Below are 14,434 nucleotides of genomic sequence, written 5' to 3' on the forward strand. Positions count from 1 at the left end.
TGAAATATTCGCTGAGATATTCGAATTAAAAAAACGGAGTATAATTGGGGAAAACAGCGTCAAATGTGGATAAAAAAATTCACTCGTATTTTTTTAGCGCTGTTTTCTCCCAACTTTCCTCCATTTATCGAGTTCAAAAATATCTCAATGAATATTGCACTTAGAAACGCGGATTTTTTTTTTGGCATCAGAAGGGACAGGGCAACAACTTGTTAATTGGGTTTTTGGGTACAGGGTCTCCATATAAAAAGTTAATTTTTTTATATCAGTAACTATACAACCCTTGAAACATGAATGACATATCTCAGTACTACACGTTATGTGGAAACTTTTTCTAATTGGAAGTATACCTATAGGATCAACGGTTCGCCAGTAAAATGCCATACCCCTTGTTTGCTATGCACCCTTTATATATATTTGGCATCATCTGCATAATGCTTCTCAAAAGATTGGGTTTGAACCCCCCCCCCCCCACCCGTCCAATATTTTTGAGCCCTCTCAATATTTTCGATAACTTTACGCTTTTGCGTATTGTACTTGATGATATTCTTTCTAATTTCACACATCCCTCTTTGAGATTATTCTGATACATATCCCTTCAGACCAGGGGCTCTTAACTTACGGGTTGCGACCCAAACTTGATTCGCAGAGGCTTAGAGATGGGTCGTGTAAACCCACTCGTAGCCGCGTGCTCTTGAGCTATGGGTCACGACCCAAAATCGATTTCCGAAATGGGTCGCATAAACCCACTCACAGCCGAGTGTTCTTGGGCTACGGGTCACAAACCCAACTTGATTTTCAAGGCTTCCGAGATGGGTCGTACAAATCCTCTTACGCAGCTATGGAATTTTTAAGCTATGGGTCACAACCCGAGCTTGATTCACGGGGATTTCTGAGATGGGTCGTTCAAATCTACTAAAAGCCAGGGGTTCTTGAAGTATGGGTCATTACCCAAACTTGTGTGTGTGTGTGTGTGATTCGCAGGGGCCGCATAGATGGGTTGTTGAAATCATCTTACAGTCCTGTTGTAAATGCACTTATTGCGTCACTGGCTTACCTAATTTCGCAAAAAACAATCAGTTCCATTGGTCTCTGATTTTGTTGTTTAATTTGGGTCGCGACCAAAAAGAAGTAAGTTGAGAACCTCTGCTTTAGACAAACCAGCACCTCCTAGAGATAGAAGGCCTTCGCACGGGTTGCCATAAACGTTATTCTGACTACCGAGCAAGTTTTCCACATTTTGAAAAACACAGCATCCTATTTCACTTCTTGTTATTTTGGCGTAGAATCTTCCTGGTTGGCTCACAAATACCGCATGGTGATTGGATGTGGGGCATAGAAATCGCCAATTCTGAGCCCGATCGTTTCTTCTTCGCTCAACAATGATACTAGCACAAGCAGGGAATTTTTTCCCCTGAACATTTTGAGGGAAAATGGACTACTTACTGACGTTATAAGCAGCGTGCGGAGGCCTTCTATCTCTAGGAGGTGCTGGACAAACACTAGCTGAGGAAAAAAAGTTTTGGAGAAATTTTTTTTTTCACTCACACTAAAGGTTCGCGGGAACTACTTTGTTCTCTCAAATCAGCACACGTACTCGGCATAACCAATGGCAGCTAAGAGTAGTGTTTTTTATTTTTTCAATACAACTTCCAACGTAATATTACGTCAAAAACATTGAATTTGTTAAAGAAATCGACACTGAATATTCGGAGTTCTCCCGTTTGTCGGTATTGCTTGTGTAATCAAATTTTCCAGCGGAAAACAGAAACAAAAACTTGTCTGAAATTATTCCGCGAATTATGTATTTCGTAACAGAGCAATAATCGGAAAATGCGGCAATAGTCTGGCAGTTTCAATGTTGCAGAAAAATAACAAGTAAATTATTACTTATGTGGAAGATCTAACGCAAAGATACTTCCCTATTATAAATACCCCCCACTCTAATAATCGTTTTCCAAAAAGTTCGTATTTAGTTCCTCTCTCTTAGTGTGTTATTATTTCTTTTACCTCTTATTCTCCTTGTCAGTAAGGATTGTTGTTTGCATGTACTTGAGCTCATCAGAATGCGAATTAATTAAGATAATTGTCAGCTCCAAGTCATTGAAAGACGAAACACATCCAATTAGAAAAACCAAAAAAAAAAAATGGAAGAAAATTTCTTGGTAAGTTTGTGTTTCCGTGTTAATTGGTTATGTTGAGTAATTACATCTGGCGGTTATCAGTAATTGGAATAAACATACAATAGACTGAATGTTATTCAATTTGTCAGTTTAGGCTTTAGGCAAACACACAAAACGCACGTAAAACTGATCGTGTTTGTTAAAGACCAGGGTAAAAGAAAAACGTCTAGTTTAGTATGCACTAGTCTAAATTCCTCAGGTAAAATTCTGTGTCGAAAACAAATGCACTTTTTTTGTATCAATCGTTTTGGATACTGAATCGTATCATAATTATTGTTACTATTCGTGGAATGAATCACACACACACACACACACAAATGCATTGTAAATGCATTTGTGTGTGTGTGATACTTGATACTGCAATTGCGAAATTATCCCTTTAGCGTACAAGCTGCTGGCGATAAATTTGAATGATCTGTATTAGACGTATAGGCGATAAATATGGTAGCCTTGTTCGCACGTTAAAAAGAAGGAAGAAAGGGAAAGAAAGAAAGGAAAAAACAAATGGGGAGGAACAGTATAGACAGTAGATAATTAGATAAGAGAGTTACAGAGACATAAGAGATGTACAGTACCTTGCTTTTTCAACTTCACCTACGTGTTCTCTTTCTCACCTCCATGTGCAGTATATATTAGATGGATTGTATATTTTGAGAAAAATTCATTATATGTGGGGGGGGGGGATGCCATGGAGAACGAAGAGGGGGGAAAGATGAGGAGAACAGAAGGGGACACACATACAACTTTGTTTTATAGGGTTACGATATAGTTTATGGATGAGTGAAAAAGAGGTTGAAGAAACAGTCAGCTAAATTGAATTTATTCCACTGGCATTTGGACACAATATTACGTCTCTGATCGTAAAGGGGTTATGTAGGCACAACATATGCATGCACATTCTACTAATCATTCATTAACATGACCTACGCTGGTCAAAACTGAGTGTCGATTTTGTGGCCACTGCTCACCGAAATTCTACGACGTTTTGATTGCTTGGTACCAAAGATACTTTGATTCGTCAATATTAGCGGGACGCTTTCGCGTGGCAGACCATGTTTTCAAGTTTGGATCACAGTTCAATGAGTTAAGGTGGGCAAGAAAGCAGCTGGAGAAAGGAAGGAAGTCAAATAGAATTATTTGAAGTTATTCTTTTGTGTTCTTGATTTTATGAGCAGATGCTGAATGCCACTGGAAGCACTATGTTTGTTTTTCGAGAAAATGTCAAAAACACTCACCACGTTCGCAAAGATATTGTATCAAAATCCGCATAGAGAGAAAGATTTGAGCAAGACATTGTCTAAAAACCAAACATGGAACTTCCAGCAACATTCAGCACCTGCCTACGAAGTTAAGAACGCACAGGAATAGCTTCGAATCGCTATGCTTGACCTCGTCTCACCAGCTGCCTCCCAGCAGTCCTGACTTCAATCGTTTGTAGTTCAATAGGTGGAAGTTAGGACTTCTGGAAGGTAACTGGTGAGATAAGATGATTCGAAGCTATTCCCGCGCGTTCTTGAATCTGCAGGCAGGTGCTTAAATGCTGCAAGAGGCTCCATGTTTGGTTTTAAAACAATGTGTTGCTCAAACCTTTGTCTGTGGATTTTACCACAATATCTTTGCGGACGTCTGAAACTGAATTTAGATAAGTGCCAAATGAGGTAAGTATCACTTGCAGCTTTTGACGTATATGTTACTGTAAATGTGATAAATCGGTGACTCTATTCAGAATCGCCGGTTGTTATGCATAATCACCAATCGTCTCGGTAAGTTTTACATATCGTTGAGAGAGAGAGAGAGAGAGACAGAGCGGCTGACCACAATCTGGTAAGGAGGAGGTAAGTTCTATGAATATTTCTAAATTTTACCACTTTTACCGGTGATTATGCATAATTAACAAATAAAGCTGGTGAGTATGACAAATATGTGTGGAAGAAATCATGCTGAGAAATATCACTTAAATTCACGTGATGGGTGCACTACACATATATTTTGCTATAAAAATTAAATTAAATTAAAATAAGTGTTATAAGGATAAAAACTTGACAAACTAAATAATTATCAAGACTTGGAATAAATTATTACCAGTCTTGTAATGTCAGATTTTTTCATATTCATTAACATTTTAAACATCATCACCGATCGAGTCCATCATCTTAGACTGAAGTTTGAGCAAAATGTTCAGAAAAGAATTCATTGACGATTTATCATACTTACCAAATCGAGCTGGGGGTTCTACATAATCACCGGTAAATGTGATTATTACGCAAAAAATTATCAAAATTACCAAAATGGTCGGTGATTATGCATAATCACAGGATTTATCACATTTTCCGTAACGACATTGTTAAAGAGAAGAATTTGCCAGTATGCTAGCTGCTTTGCATACAAATTGTCACACAAAATCGGATGTACCAGGAGATTGGACTAATGAAATGATAGTTCTTCTTTTCAAAAAGAGTGAAAAAGAGGATATGAAAAACTATCTACCAATCAGTCTACTATCGGTAAGTTATAAGATTTTCACCAAAGTGCTGATGCATAGGCTTGAATCCACATTGAACGCAGCTTCACCAAAAGAACAAACAGATTTTCGAAGTGGATTTAGAACAACTGATCACATACAAACAATCAGTGATCTCATAGAGAGACACAAGAAATACGAATTATATCATTGTCTATAGCCTACATTGACTTTGTGAAAGCTTTTAACCTTGCCTTCACATCTGCTGTTGTGAAAGCTCTATATTCAACAGGAGTAGGGAAGATTTACATCAATATCATTATGAAAACCTATGAAAAAGCAACTGCAATCATTCATTTGGATAAAGCAAAAGCAAAGAGTAAACTTGGAAAAGGAGTCCGACAAGGTGATACTATTTCATCAAACTTATTTAATGTGTTTAGAAAACTGGATTGAGATGAGAAAGGAATTAAAAAATAAATGGAGAATTTCTCTCAACCATTTACGTTTCCCCGACGACACTGTTATTATCAGCAATCATCCAGATGAACAAGAAGAAATGATACAAGAACTGGTCAGGGCAAGTATTCAGGTGAGTTGGTAAATGAATCTGCAAAAGACTAAAGTTATGTTCAACTTTTCGAAGAAGAAGATTTTACTCAACAACACACAAATAAAAAAAAAGGACAAAGCTACGTATACCTGGAATAAGACATTACCGTGGACAACAACATCCTTAATGAAATAAACCGAAGAATCGGGATTGGGTGGAGCACTTTTGGCAAAAACTGTGTGATTCTGAAGAGCAGCATACCATTATGCCTGAAAAGAAAAGTATTCAATCAGTATACTGTCAATACTGACATATGGAGCTGAAACATGGACACTCACAAAAAAACGATACAAAGACTACAGACTGCACAAAGGAGCATGAAAAAATGAGGCTAGGCATCACAGAAGAGATACAGAAAACGAATCACGTGAATAAAGAGACAAACAAAAGTATTTGATACAAATACAAATAATACAAATACGAGGGCCACAACAGGCAAATTGCCCAACGAGGTGGCTGAAAAAATATGCCCACAAAAAATATGTATGTCAAATACCAAAATACCCAATATAAAAGCACATATCACCAAAAAAAAATTAATAATACTAATGCACTGCCCATAAAAAGATTATGGTTGTCTTAACTAAGTGTAGATAGCTTCTCGATCATGGATAGAATTAAAACGTCTAAAATGGGCTGGACATATTGCAAGAAGACAGGGCAACAGATGGACCACAACTATTCTAGATTGGTGCCCCGGTGGTGTTAAACGTCCAAGAAGGCGCCTCCAAACAACATGGAGTGATGAGATCCGAAAGATGGCTGGAGTCAACTGGATGGCAAAAGCATCAGACAGAGAAAAATGGAAAAATTTAGAGGAGACCTACATCCAGCAGTGCATTGAAAATGGTTGATGATGATGATATATCTCTTGGAGATCTAGTGGCTATATTTTCCGACTTTAATTCACCATATCTAGGCAATAAATTGCTTCTAGCGATATGCCCAAGTTGTTGTCAATTCAAACAAAGAAAACACCATAAACTTTAAACTTAACGACGAATTAAAATGTCTTTGAATGCCATGCGGTGAAAGCTTTTCCAGTGCAAAAGCTATAATTTAGGTCACGAATGGTCACAAAAATCGACAGACTATGTGAAGGCCAGTGAAAGTCATTATTGTAAAAATAAATAGTTAATGCACACACAGAGACTTTGCACCTACATTTCATATCAAAATTATACTGTAATAAAATATATTTGTCAATACATTTGTAATTCATTCCTAAAATAAAAATATCCGAATTTATGATGTGACTATGCAAGGATGTTTTATTTTCCCACATGTTGTACCACGATTGTTACGAGAAATTTCCGAAGTAAAATTTATATATACACATCTATAGAAATTTCATGCTAATATTATCTGAATTCATTGCGTGATTCATTCTCTTGGCGAGTTTCTAAAGGCGAGATTTTTCAGAGATTTTTCATTTCCGTCGAATATGCGTTTTTTTTTTTTTCAGTTTTTAGGTTTTTTTGCGCATTACGTAAATCGTTGGTACGTGCGAATTGCCATTGAAATATGGGAGAGAGAGAGAGAGAAGAGGGTTCTCCAATTTTTTTTTTTTTTTTCAAGAGACGCGGTGAAAGCTATTCCATTTGTACGAGAGATATTTTCCAACTTTACTGAGCTCTTTATTGTTTTTCTGTGAACGTTTGCAATAGTTCGGAGCACGAATTCCATCCGGAAAACGGAGGACAAGAAGAAAAATATCGGGGGCTATCAATAAAATAATATCAAGTCCAACTAAAGATCATAAATTTTATACGGGAAATGGAAGGCGCAACTCCTCTCGCCGAAAATTACTGGCACACGGTTGATCCCAGAGGTGATCTTCCAATTAGAAAAAGTATCCAAATAACGTGTGGACCCTCAGATACGTCATTAGTATTGCAAGGGGTTGTATTGTTATCAAAATAAAAAAATTAAATTTTCATACGGACACCTTTGTCCTCAAAAATCCAGATGGAAAGTTGTCTCACTGCCTCTCCTTAGACCAAGGGAAAAAAATCTACATTTCTAAGTGCACTATTGGTTGAGATATTTGAATTCAAAAATCGGTGGAAAGCCGCAAAAGAACAGGATAAACGAGGAAAAGAAACATTGTACCTTAGTTTGTGATATTCTGTCACGACTTTTCTCCATTTTTTGAATTCATATAATTCAGCGAATATTGCACCTATAGAACTGTGGAATGTTTTTTGTGTGTGTTGGCCTCGGGAAAGACTGCAATAGCTTTGTTATTGGTTTTTTGAGGACAGGGTGTCCGTACAATAACTTAATTTTTTTTTTCATTTCAGTAAATATACGACCCCTTGCAATACGAATGGCATATCTGAAGTCTACACGTTATTTGGATACTTCTTCTAATTAAAAGCTCGCCTCTGGGATCAACGGTTCACTAGTAACTGGCGGCGAGAGCAGTTTGAAATACAGTCGAATACCGTTATAGCGAACACTTTTCTAATCCCCCCCCCCAAATAAGTTTATGTAGGAGAAATGCAAATACCTTAAATTCCTTCATAATGAAATTTTTCATTATAACGAAATGGTTTCTCCGGTCTCTTGGAGTTCGTTATAACGGGTTTCGACTGTAATCATACTAAAATCACAGATAATATAATTAACTAATATATATATATATATAAAGTATAATTAATTCAGCACTGCATTAATTATGACATTAGTACGATAATTTCCTTTTAATTAGTTTCTTATTAGTTCCTATATCTGTTGTATTTACATCCATGTGCAAAATTAAGAGAATTAGCACTTTATGTCGAATTTCTCGAAAACTAATGAATAGATTTTAATGAAATTTGATACGAATACACAAATATACAAGCTTATATAACAGAGAAAAGAGATGTGCCATACAAAAGTCATAGTATGCACGCATATAAAGCTCATCATTGAAAGAATGTCCAAAATACACGTTGCGAGATCGAATCGAAAATGAGTTTAATATGGGGTATGGTCCCCTCTCACACTCACAGCGCGATCAGGTGCAGCCTATCAGGTCGCACAGCGCGACGACATGCTGGACACGAGGCAGTTGAGGAGTCCCTGAGGCAATCGGTCCCACTCCTGCGGCAACGCAGTTTTCAGCTCCGGGATGGTTCTCGGAGGGCGATGGCGAGATGCTGTTGTCCTCCCAAGAGCCCCCCCCCCCCTAGACATTGTTCTATAGAGTTTAGGTCAAGAAATCTGGCTGGCCAATCCATACGACAAATATTCTCACTTTCCAGATAATCGTTGACCGGGTGAGCCCGATGTGGACGAGCGTTGTCGTCCACGAACAGGAACCGAGGGCCAACTGCGCCCCTGAAAAGTCGAACACAGAGCTCTAAGATTTTGTCCGGTATCCCTCCTAGCAGTCAGGGACCCTCTGTCAAACGCATGGAGGGGTGTGCGGCCGCCCAACAAGATACCTCAAATAGACACAACGTGAAAATTTTCTTAATTTTACACGCGGGCGTAGTTGCAATATCTTCAACTATCTTGAAAGCGTAAAATTAGAAAGCCGGGTTTTCCTAGAAGCAGGTTTCTACAGCGCGTGCAGCGTGAAAACGCTGATTGGTTAAAAACTTGAAATTCAGGTTTTTTTTTCTTAACCAATCAGAGTTATGCGTGAAAACTCTGATTGGTTAAAAAAAAAAACCTGAATTTCAAGTTTTTAACCAATCAGCGTTTTCACGCTGCACACGGCGCAGAATTCCTACTCCTAGGAAAACCCGGCTGAATCAAGTTTGCTCTAAAGATTTCGCTACATTTTTTCTTAATACTATTCAATTGATGGATAGAAGAAATAAAGAAATTATCATTCACATTTGTTAGGGCAAAAATAAAAACACGAAAATTTATAAATATTTACATAGTTTTACTGCATGCAGGTATATTGTACAGGTAAACGAATACTTATGTTGTTTTTCCGGTAATATTTCCTCTTACGAATGATTAATTAAGCTGATTTTGTGTTGAAAATCTATAGAATTAATTGTAATTTATTTTTTGTCTATTTCTTCTCGTATAATATAAGTTTTAAGGAAGGATCGTGGAGAAGTTACGAGAAAAGGGTTATTCTTGCGAAAATATGGCGGAGAGAATGTCAGTTAAAATTCCAACTAAAGATTATAAATTTCATAGAACTTTATCAAATATTTACGCTAAAATCACCGATATAATTAAGTAAAAGAAATTGGTAAAATCTGTAAAAAAATTCTTCTAATGAGTATTCGATTTAATAAAACACACACACACACACACACAAAAAAATTAATTAACTAAAATCACACGAAAGATATAAAAAAAGAATGGAATATTTAGTATTGTGATGCTGATTACTGATAGCGTATAATTAATTCAACACAGCCTTAATTATGACATTAATGCAATAATTTTCTCTTAATTAGTTTTTTCTCTCTCTCTCTCTCTCTTCTTGCTATATCTTCAACCACCTCGAAAAGAAAGAGGTTTTTTTTTGGGTAAAATCAAAGAAAAATCGTATCGTGGAACTAGGATTCTTCAAGTTTGCCAAAGATTCCACCACGTTTTTCCGTAATATTATTACAATTGATGGGTAGAGAAATTAAAGAAATTATCATTCTATTTTCCATATTTTTTAGGGCCAAAAGAGAAATCGCAAAAAATCCATAAATATTAATATAGTTTTATGAAGGTATTTGTATAGGGGAAACGAATACTTACGGTGTTCTTTTGGTAATTAGCATTTTCTCTTACGAATGATTAATTAAGCGCAATATGTATTGAAAATCTAGAATTAATTGTAATTATTATTATTATTTTTTTTTGTCTATTTCTTCTCGTATAGTATAAGTTTTAAGGAAGGATTATGAAGAAGTTACGGAAAAAGGATTATTCTTGCGAAAACACGGTGGAGAATGTCAGATAGAATATGTAATAGTAATGATTATTAAAAAAGAGGTAAATCACATATCATAAGGCATTTTCTTAGCGTGGTTAATAAAGGTGAGGGTCTCTCTTGTGTGTTTTGTTCTCTAAAAGAGCCTCCGTCCCCTCTAACCGTGGCCGCTAATGGTTGGATATAGAGGTAAGGATCTGTGTTCCGCGTGTGCGGGAAAATTCACCGGCAACAACCCACCGCCGTGAAATTGACCGAGAGTGAAGTTTACTGATGGGAAAACTCGCCGTGACACGGTGAGTGAGTGGATGAGCAGGTGAGTGAGAAAGTGAATGAGAGTAAGTGAGAAAATGAGAGTGGTCGATCAAGTAAGTCCTTGAGTGAGTGGACGGGTGAGCAAATGAGCGCGCGAGAGTAAGTCACTCGCTCAATCGCCCATTCACTCTGTATCTCCCACACTCATTCTGTTACTTATACAATTACCCACTTACTCACTCTGTCACTCACACACTCACTTGGTCACTTGCTCATTCAATCGCTCGCTCACCAGGTCACTCACCCATTCCTCGGTTCACTCATACAGTAACTTAATCGCTCATTCATCTACTCGCTTAGTCCCTCATAAGATCACTCACTCGCTTAGTCCCTCATAAGATCACTCACTCGCTTAGTCCCTCATAAGATCACTCACTCGCTTAGTCCCTCATAAGATCACTCACTCGGTCATTGACTCACTCTTTATAACTCACTCGATCACTCACTCGGTCATTGACTCACTCTTTATAACTCACTCGATCACTCACTCGGTCATTGACTCACTCTTTATAACTCACTCGATCACTCACTCGGTCATTGACTCACTCTTTATAACTCACTCGATCACTCACTCGGTCATTGACTCACTCTTTATAACTCACTCGATCACTCACTCGGTCATTGACTCACTCTTTATAACTCACTCGATCACTCACTCGGTCATTGACTCACTCTTTATAACTCACTCGATCACTAATACGATTACTCATTTACTCGGTCACTCAGTCACTTGATCACTCACTTACTTGGTCACTCAGTCACTTGATCACTCACTTACTCGGTCATTCAGTCATTTGATCACACACTTACTCGGTCACTCAATCACTTGATCACACACTTACTCGGTCACTCAATCACTTGATCACTCACTTACTCTGTCACTCAATCACTTGATCACTCACTTACTCGGTCACTCAGTCACTTTATCACTCTCATACGGTCACTCACTCACTCGGTCATTCATACGGTTACTCAAGAGGTTATTCACTCACCAGCTTTTCCGCTAGTTTATCCGCCAACTCATTTGTTCACCCATTAACTTGTCTTTTCTCTAGTTCATTCACCAACTCACTCGGTCACCCACTTACTAGCTTTTTCGCTAGTTCATTCAATCACTCACTCGCTCGCATATTCATTCACTTGCTCAATCACTTGATCACTCATTCCCAGGTTCATTCATACGGTAACTTGATCACTGATGACGAAAAAAATTTCGGTGAAAATTGTTGGGAAATGAATTTTCCCAGCAGAGATTTTTCCATCCCTTAAGGGCTCGCATACCTCTTAACATAGTAAAAAGTTAAAATATCATTAAAAATACTATTTAACCATTGATTTATTAGAATTTTTTTCACATATTTTTGATGCAATATGCTGGTATAAAGTTTGACATAACTTTAATACTCAATTTTTCAAAAAAATACATTAAAAGCAGCTTGCGCGCATGATAAAATGACATGGCATCAATGTAACAGTACAATATTAAAATTTAAATGAAGAGAACGGTTAATTTCAAAAAATGAACTAAAATATTTCAGATCAGTTCATAAATATATAATTTATGAAAAAAATTAATTTTTTGTTGAATTTTTGAAAATTTAAATTTTTATTAAGAATGAGTCAATGCAATTTCAATGTTTTAGTTCATTTTATGAAATGAACCGTTTTTTCTTCATTTTAATTTTAATATTGTATGGTTACATTGATGTCATGCCATTTTATCATGCGTTGTTGCGCCATATTATCATGTTTTTAATGTATTTTTTTTTTGAAAAATTTTTGAAAAATTAAGTATTAAAGATACGTAAAATTTTATACCAGCATAGGATAGCATATTTCATCAAAAATATGTGAAAAAATTTTCTAATAAATCAGTGTGATTAAATAGAATATTTTTAATGATATTTTAACGTTTCACACGCACGTTAAGAGGTATGCGACCCCCTTAATTTTTCGGTGAATTTTCTCAGCGGTGCATAGCGTAGCGGTGAATTGTTGTCAGTGGATTTTCAGTGAATCCTATGTTTAGCCCTCTATGGCCAATTAGTCGACATTAACACCTTATAACAATGTGAAACCCAACATGGTGGAAAATTCGACTGTTCTGCAAACACATCATTTGATATAACACACACATACACAAAAAAAGTATAGTAGTTACTTTTATTTTCTTTCACTGTCATGTCCAGGATATTATCGCAGATGGTTTTTGGTGAGTTGCTTTCAACTTTGCCGATATGTACTCGTAAAAGTGGAAATGAAGATAAATGTGTTTTCTATGTGGTTTTACTGTCTCAGCACTTCTTGCTCCATCTGAACAAATGACCCATCAAAAGAGACCCATAATTCTCTTCTTGAAAACATAATTTTATGGATAAGTTTTACGGTTATTTTCTCAAGCATACCATCCTGTGTTTTTAACTATACTTAACCCCCCCCCCCCGGAAGAGTAGTTTATGTCTTTTGAGTACATTCCCAGACTGTTATTAATCTTACCGAAACACGCGCCATCTGCTATCCAACGCGATTCTTTTGGTGATGCCAATTAGTTTTGCGTGTCTATGTTGGTTATAGCGAGTGGTTTGAACGCGCGCATACACCACGCAGAGGATAAGAAATTCACCGTCGTTCCTGTTCATGCTTTAAGGTTGCGGTTCTCGACCTGGGGGGGCATATGGCTAGCCGCTACGATGTGTAGGGAGGGGCGGATTGTGACCTTTCATTGGATCGTCCCGTGTTTTACGGGACAGACAAATTTTCCTTATAGTGTATTCGGCTCTTATGAAGGGCGATTGTTCCTTTCGTCGTCGTCGTCGTCGTCCCCGGATTGGAGACACCTTCAGCTGCGAATGGAGCAGAGGCAGGTATATTCAGATTCAAATCGAGCCGAGGCAGGTATCTTCAGATTCAAATCGAGCCGAGGCAGGTATCTTCAGATTCAAATCGAGCCGAGGCAGGTATCTTCAGATTCAAATCGAGCCGAGGCAGGTATCTTCAGATTCAAATCGAGCCGAGGCAGATATCTTTAGCTAAGACAGAAGCTGAAGCTGGCCTCTTCAGCTGCGAATGAAATGGAGGCAGTCATCATTCAACTGCGAATAGATCGGAAGCAGACATTTTCACTTGCGAATAGATCGGAGGCAGGTGGATCCAGGGAGATGTGCCGGAAAAGCGACTTATTGTGTAGGTGCATTAGATCATCCCGTATTTTACAGAACAGATAAATTTTCGTTATATTATTCGGCTCTTGGAAATGGTAATCGTTCCTTTCATCCCCCCTCCTCGGATCAGTGCCTCAACGAAGGCAGACATCTTCAGTTTTGAATGGAGCAGAGGTAGGTATCTTCAGCTGCAAATGAGGTAGATATCTTCAGCTGCGGCTAGAAAGGAGGCGGGCATCTTCAGATTCAAATTGAGTGTAAACAGACATATTTTCAGCTATGAATGAAGAGGAAGCAGGCACCTTCAGGGGCGAATAAGCCGAGGCAGATATCTTTAGCTAAGACAGAAGCTGAAGCAGGAACTGAACCCGCGTCCTCTCACTTGCCGGCAAATGCAACGAACCTATTTTCTTAGACCTTGTGTGTCCTGAACGGCACCGTACATGGACAGTCAGACCTTACTCAGGTAAAAGTCCACAACTGCTGACACTGTCACCAGGTGGCGACTTATCCGAAGATGATGTCACTCTCTGCTATTTATTCGAAAGTTTCGACAGTTGGCTGACGCGAAGATGAATTCCGGAAAGAAAACTCAACTGTCTCTGCTGGGAATCGAACCCACTTCCTCTCACTTGCCGGGCGGTCATCTTATAGGCAAAGAATAAATTATTTATTGTATCTCTCTGAAAGTAATAAAGCAGTGAAATAAGGTTGTCAAGGGCAATTCAGTTCAGCGCGGTCTTAACGCATGGGCCCACACGGGCACTGCCCGGGCCTTCAAGAGAAGAAGGAACTTCACAAAAATGAGGATCTGGT

The 14,434-nt window shown here is 37.9% G+C and overlaps 1 protein-coding gene across 3 annotated transcripts in view; it reads left to right on the forward strand.

Moving 5' to 3' along the window:
* The window catches only part of LOC149072601 (uncharacterized), a 165,049-nt gene that overhangs the window by 36,357 nt on the left and 114,258 nt on the right, over positions 1-14,434 (forward strand). The window contains exon 2 of one of the 3 annotated variants that reach the window (XM_089246934.1): positions 10,092-10,204. The exons of the other annotated variants lie outside the window; for them this stretch is intronic. The gene's annotated coding sequence lies outside the window, so the exon portion shown is untranslated. The remainder of the gene's footprint in view (positions 1-10,091; positions 10,205-14,434) is intronic. 3 annotated transcript variants of the gene reach the window in all.

This window comes from Pholcus phalangioides, unplaced genomic scaffold, assembly GCF_987345545.1.
Source record: "Pholcus phalangioides strain wild (caught in Gottingen) unplaced genomic scaffold, Ppha-v1.0 ptg000017l_1, whole genome shotgun sequence".
Classification (NCBI taxonomy): Eukaryota; Metazoa; Arthropoda; class Arachnida; order Araneae; family Pholcidae; genus Pholcus; species Pholcus phalangioides.